At 51.0% G+C, this 8,302-nt stretch overlaps 1 protein-coding gene across 2 annotated transcripts in view; it reads right to left on the minus strand.

Moving 5' to 3' along the window:
* Positions 1–8,001, minus strand: part of DPYSL5 (dihydropyrimidinase like 5) — a 102,109-nt gene extending 94,108 nt beyond the window's left edge. Inside the window, exon 1 of one of the 2 annotated variants that reach the window (XM_045447451.1) lies at positions 7,702–8,001. The gene's annotated coding sequence lies outside the window, so the exon portion shown is untranslated. The remainder of the gene's footprint in view (positions 1–7,701) is intronic. The other variant, XM_045447449.1, reaches the window with a different exon arrangement.
* Positions 8,002–8,302: the final 301 nt, after the last annotated feature.

Consider the following 8,302-nt stretch of genomic DNA (forward strand, 5'->3'; position numbering starts at 1 on the left):
GCAGCACTATTCATGATAGTCTCAAACTGGAAACTACCCAAATACCCATTAACACCACAATGGATACTACGGTACATTTACACAATGGGACAATATATAGCAATGAAAATGAGCAAATGAAATGCAACAAACATAACATTGAGCAAAAGAAGCCACCCATGAAAAAGTTTCCACTGTAAGGATTCCATTTGTAAAATAGTTCAAAAACAGGCAAAGCTGATCTGTGCTGTAAGAAGTCAGGAGGGTGGTTATTAACCCTGGAGGAAGGACAGTGACTGGAAGGCGACTTAAGAGGGAGACTTTGGGGGGATGACTGGCTGGCTTAGTTGGTGGAGCACATGACGCTTGATCTCAGGGTTGTAGATTTAAGCCCCACACTGGGCGTAGAGATTACTTAAAAAGGGAGGGGGAGGCGAAGGGCTTTGGGGTACTGGTAATCTATTTCTTGGCCTGGTGCTGATCACCTGGGTATGTTCAGTTTGCAAAAATTCATCATGCTATATGCTTATGATTCATATATTTTCTAGGTATCTGTTATAATTCACCAAAGAGTTTAAAAAACAAGAGTATTTTCAAAATACACCCTCACCCCACCCTCCCAAAGTCACCATCTTAAGCCTATGTATTGCCCACACCCTTGGCAATAGGGCGAACTTAGAATAATCCAAGTTGAGTTTCACATGTATTGCAAACACGGCTAAAAAAACCATGGCATGAAAAAAATTTGGAGGCTATGTTCGAATTTTATAACAGAATGAACCTATCAATCCACAAAGACAAATCTGGATGAAGTGGTAAAAATGAGAAAGGAGGGGACCTCTCCATCAATAGTGGATCATGCCCTGCAGAGGGACAAAGGGAAGGGCAGGACCAGACAAAAGCAGGGAGAATAAAGACCCAAAGCCTGAGAAATTAGAGTGAGCCCATGGCGGATTTGAAATCAACAAAGGGGCTGCCTGTCAATGGACACTGAAGTGACACAAAGATGGTGTGACTGAGTACTGGGCATTGCTGGTGTGTGGGAGACACATTCACAGGGAGTTGAGGCAGTGACAGACCCCGAAAAACTTTGCTGCCAATGAAAACGGACAGATGTTGGGGGTGGGGAAGGACACAACACTCAGTTCAGAACGTAGATACTCTTCTTTTCTCAAGAGAATCTCCTCATTCATAAAACCTCAGCTTCACTTGAGCCAAAGGATTTTCAATTTAAATGGGGAGCCAGAGGTCTCAATGGCTGGAAAATCCTGTAACACATCATCTAGATCATTCACTCAGCCGTTCTTTCAACGTTACTGAATGCTCACTCTGAGCAGTATTTCGTGCTGGAAGCTATGTGGATGAAAAAGAGGTCCAGATATTATTTTAAACAAGAGGAGGGAGAACCATTTTGTCACGGAACAGCTCAATGCTAAATTCTTTCGTTGACTGTAAACCTTACACCCACCAGGTAAGGTTCTTGGTTGGAGTGGTGTTTCAAAAGCCTGGACTCTGTGGGCGTGCCTGCGTGGCTCAGTCGGTTAAGCGTCCTACTCTTGATTTCATCTCGGTTCATGATCTCATGATTTGTGAGATGGAGCCCAGCCCCGGGCTCTGCGTTGACTGTGCGGAACCTGCTTGGGATTCTTCCTCTCCCTCTCTCTCTCTCTCTGCCCCTACCCTGCTCACACACTCTTTCTCTCTCTAAGCAAGTAAGCAAATAAATAAATAAATATTTAAAAAAAAAAAAAAAAAAGCAGGGGCGCCCGGGTGGCTCAGTCAGTTAAGCCTCTGACTTCAGCTCAGGTCACGATCTTATGGTCCGGTCCGTGAGTTCGAGCCCCGCGTCGGGCTCTGGGCTGATGGCTCAGAGCCTGGAGCCTGCTTCCGATTCTGTGTCTCCCTCTCTCTCTGCCCCTCCCCCGTTCATGCTCTGTCTCTCTCTGTCTCAAAAATAAATAAACGTTAAAAAAAAAAAAAAAAAGCATGGACTCTGTGATGATTGGTTTCTTATGTCAACTTGGCTAAGCTATAGTATAGTATAGTATGGTGTAGTATAGTATAGTTATTCAATCAAACACCATCTATATATGTTGGTGTCAAGATATTTTGTAGATGTGGTTAACATCTACAATCAGTTGACTTTAAGGAAAGGAGGTTTTCTTCAGTAATATGGGTGGGCCTCATACAATCAGTTGAGAGGCCTTAGGAGAAAAACCGAGGTTCCCTTGAGGAAGAAGAAATTCTGTCTTCAGACCTCAACATCAGTTCCTGGCTGAGAGTTTCCACCCTGCTGGCCTGCCCTAGGCATGTCAGACTGGCCAGACCCCACAATCATGTAAGATAACCATTACTGGTTCTGTTTCTCTGGAGAACCGCAAGTCATACAGACTCTAAGCAGACCCCTGGGGTTTGAAGGTTGGCTCTGCGACTCCTCTAGCTGGGTGATTTCTGTACTGTAAGCTGGGGATAATAATAGTACTTAATTCATAGGCACTAGAACAACCCCTAGCACAGAGTAAGTGCTTGGAAAGTGTTTGTTAAATAAGTAATTCTGTGATGCTGAGTTTATTTCTTAGCTGGAAAACTGCAGATATTTTTATTCCCAACAATTACCATCAACCAAACATGAACACTCTTTCCCACACCAAAACCAGAACAGCCTTGGAACAATAGCCCCTCACCAGTACCTGATCATCTAGATGATGAAGGGGCAGGTGAAATGCCAGGCCAACACCACACATTGTGATGATTTGGCAAAGCTGGAATCAGGGCACTTCTGGAACATTCTTAACTACAAGTTCTCAGCTGCTGACAACAGCTGTGCTTCAAGAAGCTCAGACTCAGCACAGAGCTATTCCTACTATTTGCAAGGGTGGGGGTTCATGAAGTGGTCCTAATCATCCTTTCTGTTCCCACTGGTGATACCCCACTGCAGCCTGCTCCAGCCCCTTGCAATGAAAGATTAGATGGGGGAAAACGTGGGGTGCCTGGGTGGCTCAGTCAGTTAAGCATCCGCCTTCGGCTTAAGTCATAATCTCAGGGTTCTTGGGTTCGAGCCCCGCCTCGGGTTCTGTGCTGACAGCACAGAGCCTGGAGCCTGCTTCAGATTCTATATCTCCCTCTTTCTCTCTTCCTCCCCTGCTTGTGCTCTCTCTCTCTCTCTCTGTCTCTCAAAACTAAATAAATGTTAAAAAATAAATAAATAAAAATTTAAAAAATAAAATAAAAAATAAAAAAAATTAAGGCAAAGTGATCCTAAAATTATTTCTCATTTATTCGCTAGAAGTGCAATAAAATAAACACCTTACTTGTTATTCTCATTTGATTTCACATTATGCCAACTTCTTCCTACAGGTTTTCATGCTGACAAAGATTTTCTGTATTATTTTCTCCTATAGGTTCCTGTGTACTAAGACTTACAAGGCGTTTCTGAAATTATTTTCTTATAGCTCGGAAAACAAAAATGAACAGGATCAGATTCTATCAGAATTTGGTTAATTTTTACACCAGCAAGATAGACAGGTTTTTAGATTTTTTTAAAGTAATTTCTACACCCAAAGTGGAGCTTGAACTCACCACCCCAAGATCAAGAGTCACATGCTCTACTGACTGAGCCGGCCAGGCACCCTGGGTCTTAGATACCAAGCGTCCAGCTCTTGGTTTTGGCTCAGGTCGTGATCTCACAGTTTGTGAGTTCGAGCCCCAAGTTGGGCTCTGCGCTGACAGCGGGGAGCCTGCTTGGGATTCCTTCTCTTCCTCTCTCTCTCTGCCCCTCTCCAGTTCATGCTCTCTCAAAATAAATAAATAAACTTAAAAAAATAATAATACCGACTTCTCTGGCTCTGTATAATTATCTAAATCCTCATTTACTCCAGAGATGTGGCCAGTTGTGATGGCCCTCGGCCTACAGTTCCCTGGAGCTTTCTTTATGTAGGATCATGCTGAATCCTGGGTCAGAGGAGCAGTTATTATTATTTTTTTAATGTTTTATTTATTTTGAGAGAGAGAGAGAGAGAGAGAGACTAGTGCGAGTGGGGGAGGGGCAGAGAGAGAGGGAGACACAGAATCCGAAGCAGGCTCCAGGCTCCGAGCTGTCAGCACAGAGACCCGTGCGGGGCTCAAACCCATTAACCACAAGATCGTGACCTGAGCTGGAGTTGGACACTTAACTGACTGAGCTACCCAGGCGCCCCCGAGAAGTGGTTATTAAGGAGGGAAAACTCCCAGGTATCCATGGTAGAAGGACACACAGGTGTGGAGGTACCACAGAGGAAGTCAACACCAAGTCCCCAAACTTAACTTCTGCCAATTGTGTATGCTCGCCTTGCTGCGTAACCATTCCCATAGGAGGAAACGCACAGTGCATAAAGCATATTGAAACCATCCTGGCTTACAACTCCATCTTGGAGGGGCTATGCTGAAAACAGTCAGGTTCATGTCCTATGAACATCTTGTATATACCTAGCCAAGGTCCCCGAGGTCAGGGAGATGGAAGTTAACAATGGCACCCCGGAATTCTGGGGTCGCCTGATTCTTCCCTCTGCGCCCTGTCTCCCAGACATTTTCACAGGAGGTAGGAGAAGGATGCTGCTTTCTCTCCATCTTCCCCATACAAATGGGCTGGTCATACGGATACTGGCCTTCCTCATCTGTGGACTCTCCAGGAGGAAACTATTGGGATGGATGTTCACACAGGGCTCAACAGGATTACACCTTTAAATAAACCCGTAAAATTCTTTCAAAAAGAATAAACCAACAAAACATTCCCTTCTGAAACTTTCCTCCTTGGGTACGACATGAAGACACATTTCCCCCTGGAGCTCTTTCATAAGAAGAAAACCTCTGTGCCAGATTGTAGGTTTTCCAATATTAAGATTCCTAGTTTTCATCTACTCTAGAGATAGACAGGTCTATTAACTTAGTTTAAATCATTCAGTGAACAGCATTCCAATTAATCCTTTCAGACCAGTTTTGTAAATTCTGAGGGGCACCTCTTAAAAACACCATCCTTGAAAACCAGCAAGATACAGCCGACTGCTGCTTTCCTATGGCCACTCGGTATTGCCCAAATAGGAGGCTTTCGGGTTGGCAACTATCGAATATTCTGGGCAAGAGCCAACAGTGATATCACAGCCTTATGCACCAACCTTATGCATCAACCTGGTTAAGAAAGAAAATCCTGGGGTTTCAAGGCTAGAGAGAGCCAAAGGCTCATCAGTTAACTTAACGGCAAATACAAGTCACAATGATTAAGACTTGATGCTCTTTTATCCAAGCTTCCTTCACTCTAAATAAAATAAAATATGAATAAAAGAAAATAATCCTTCTGCCTTGCCCTCCCTACACATCTTTTTTGTTAAATGAATGACAATTTAAAAGTAGAAGCCTGATGGCAAAGAGTCACCTCTAATATAAGCCAAACAATGATGAAAGAAAACCTATAAAATGAAATTTTAGGATTGGGTAATCCTTTCACATGTCAAGATGCTGCAGCCTGGCATGAAAGATGCTTACACAGCCAGCAAGACTATGAGCGCATGGAAAGGTCTGCTGAGCCCTGGTTTGTGCTTCCATTTCTGTTCATCCGCTTTCCCATGGGCAAGCAGCCACCTCCTATCACAGAGCCGTCCCTGTCTTAGGTCAGCAGACAATAAAGGCAAAATCTGCAAAGGATGGACACACTGGCTTGGGTGTGGTCACTGGCAATGGGAAGCTTTGGTCCCCAGGCTGCAGGCTCTAAAAAGCCAAGAGCCGCACCCTTGGCGGGTAATCTCCAAAAGCCACTTCTCCGTTTTTTGGTTGGTTGTTTGTTGTTTTTGTTTTTAACCACAATCCGCACCAATCCTGACTGCTCCTTCTATGAACACACAGCAGACCTTAGACGTGAGCCCGCAGACAAAGCCGACTGCTCAAGGGGGCTCGCTGTGCACGGAGGCAACCTCCAGGTCGCCGCCGGGCCGCCACGCCACGTCTGGGCTCCTGGTCAATAGCAAGGGGCAGGCGGCGGCGCGGAGGCACCCAAAGCCGGTGGCGGCGGCTTTCAGCCCGCCTCACAGTCTGGGGGGACGCGCGACTCACACCAGGGAATTAACAGCGGGGCTTGGTCCCCAACGCAAACCCCAAAAGACGAGCGCACGCCCTGAGATTTCTACCAGAGCATTTTCTGCACCAGAAAACTGAACACTTGAAATTCTGGGGATGGGGGGGGGGGGGGGGGCTGGTACGGAGTCGCGTGGATACCAGTGCCGGCTATTGTTCTCCGGGTCTCTCCGGCGGGAGACTTCCCCCATCCCGCCTCCCTGCCAGCATCTGCCACTGGACCAAGCCTTTCAGCTCCGCGAAGAAAAGGGTGTGCCTGCGGCGCTGCGGATTATCGCAAAACCTTAAGCTAGTCCCTACGGGCTGTGTCAGGCCGGGAGACAAAGCTCCTAGTGGGGACAGCTCAGCCTAGTCTCGGAGCCGCCATCCTAGGTCGGTTGCCATTCCAACGGCCACGCCCAGCTGGCCACCTGGATCTGGCCGCCAGGATCTCCAGGCTCCACGCCTGGAGCCGAGGGTCTTCAGGCCCGAGACCCGCCTCCCAGCCGCCCACCCCCTCCCTTCCCCGGAGACCTTCCTCCACTGGGAGACCTCCCTCCCCAGAGAGACCCTCCCCCGGCCGGCGCGGGTCTCCTCCTCCCCGGCGTCTACCCTCTACAACCCCGGCGGTCTCCACCCTCCAGCGTCTGCCCTCCCATCCTCATTCTTCCTCAGTCCCAGACTCGCCCCGCCTCGCGCCACCTGCACCGCACTCTTCCCTCCCGCCTCAGACCCGCCCCCCGCCCCCTCTCTCTTTCCTCCTCCAACCCTGGTCTCTACTTCCCCCTCCACCCAGACCCAGTCACCTGTCCCCACCCAGCTTCCCCATCTCCCCGTCTTTGCCCAGACGGAGGCCCCGCGTCTGCCTCTCCCCATTCCAGCTTCTCTCAGGCTAGGGCTCTTGCCCCTCCCCAGGCCTGGGGCGTCTGTGTCTGTCGCCCACCAAGATCGATGCTGCGGGGAGAGATCCCGCAATGGGCTCCAGCGAAGGGACCCAGCTCGGCGCCCGCTCTGGGGCGGGCAGCCACAGGCGGCCTTTGTAGTTCAGGCAGGTGCCTCGGAGGCGGCAGGCGAACCGTCCTTAGGCGACCGCTGCGTTAACCAGTCGAGTGGAACAAGCCGTCGGGTCTGGTACAGGCTGGGCAAATCCCAACCCGGAGGCGAGATGGACGCAGGGTGTGTGTGCCGGTGGTGGTGGGGGGCCAGAGATAGCGCCGATCTAGGGACTCGCGCAGGACGGGCCGGTAGCCAGAGAAGCCCCCGCCCAGCCTCCAGCCATTCACTGCACCTCGACGAGAGAGGCTGGGCACCTACTATGTGCTAAGAGTGAAATCCCTTCAACCGAGCCGTCTCCTCACCTCAGTTCTTTGCAATCCCACAAGCACACATGAAACGCCTACTATGAGCCAGGCACTGCACGGCGCTCCGTGGGCGTACAAAGAGGACCCCATTCCGGCCTCAGTGTAGCCCCGATGGCCGCCCCAATCCCAAACCACACCTCCCGCCGCGTCCCCTGCAGCGGGGCCCCTGGGCGCACCCCTATCCCTGCCCTTTTGTGCGCCTCCCAGAAAAACAGAGGCCATGAGATGGATGTCCCAGCCCGGGGAGAATAAGCCCACCGCCCGCCCCGCCATCACGCACTCCTCCGGGATGCTGCGGCTGCGAGGGTCCGTCGGTCGGTCCGTCTCTCCTCGGTCTTGACGCGGCGCAGGAGCTGCGGGTGCTCGGGGCGGCGGCGGCAGCACGCGCGCTCGCTCGATCGCCGCCTTGGCGCGCGGGGCGCTGGAGTCGGAAGCCGCGGGCTGGGGAGGGGACGTGGGTGGGGGCTGGAGGCGGTCTGGGCCAATCACCGACCCGACGTCTCCTCCCCAGTGCTCCCCCACCTCGCGCTAGCAGGTTAGGGGGAGGCGGGGACAGGCGGCGCCCCGCATCTTCGCCGCCGCGCGCGGCCGCAGCCTTGGGACTACAACTCCCGACAGGCCCTGCTGCAGGGCCGGGGTCCGAGAGGGGAAGGAGAGTGAGGCCGGAGAACCCGCCGACCCCCCGCGCGCCCTTCTCCGCGTTCCTTTGGGTTTCCATGGTGACTCACTACACTTCACAAAGCCCCAGCGCTCACACGCGCTGATGCACGAGTCCCCTGGGAGGGCTACGGGGCGGGTCCCTGGGATACACCGCCTTCCCTCCCCTCCCCCTCCCTGCAGGATCCCACCCGAGGGGTTGAAACAATGCCCCGGCCGCTGCC

Source organism: Leopardus geoffroyi, chromosome A3, assembly GCF_018350155.1.
Source record: "Leopardus geoffroyi isolate Oge1 chromosome A3, O.geoffroyi_Oge1_pat1.0, whole genome shotgun sequence".
Classification (NCBI taxonomy): domain Eukaryota; kingdom Metazoa; phylum Chordata; class Mammalia; order Carnivora; family Felidae; genus Leopardus; species Leopardus geoffroyi.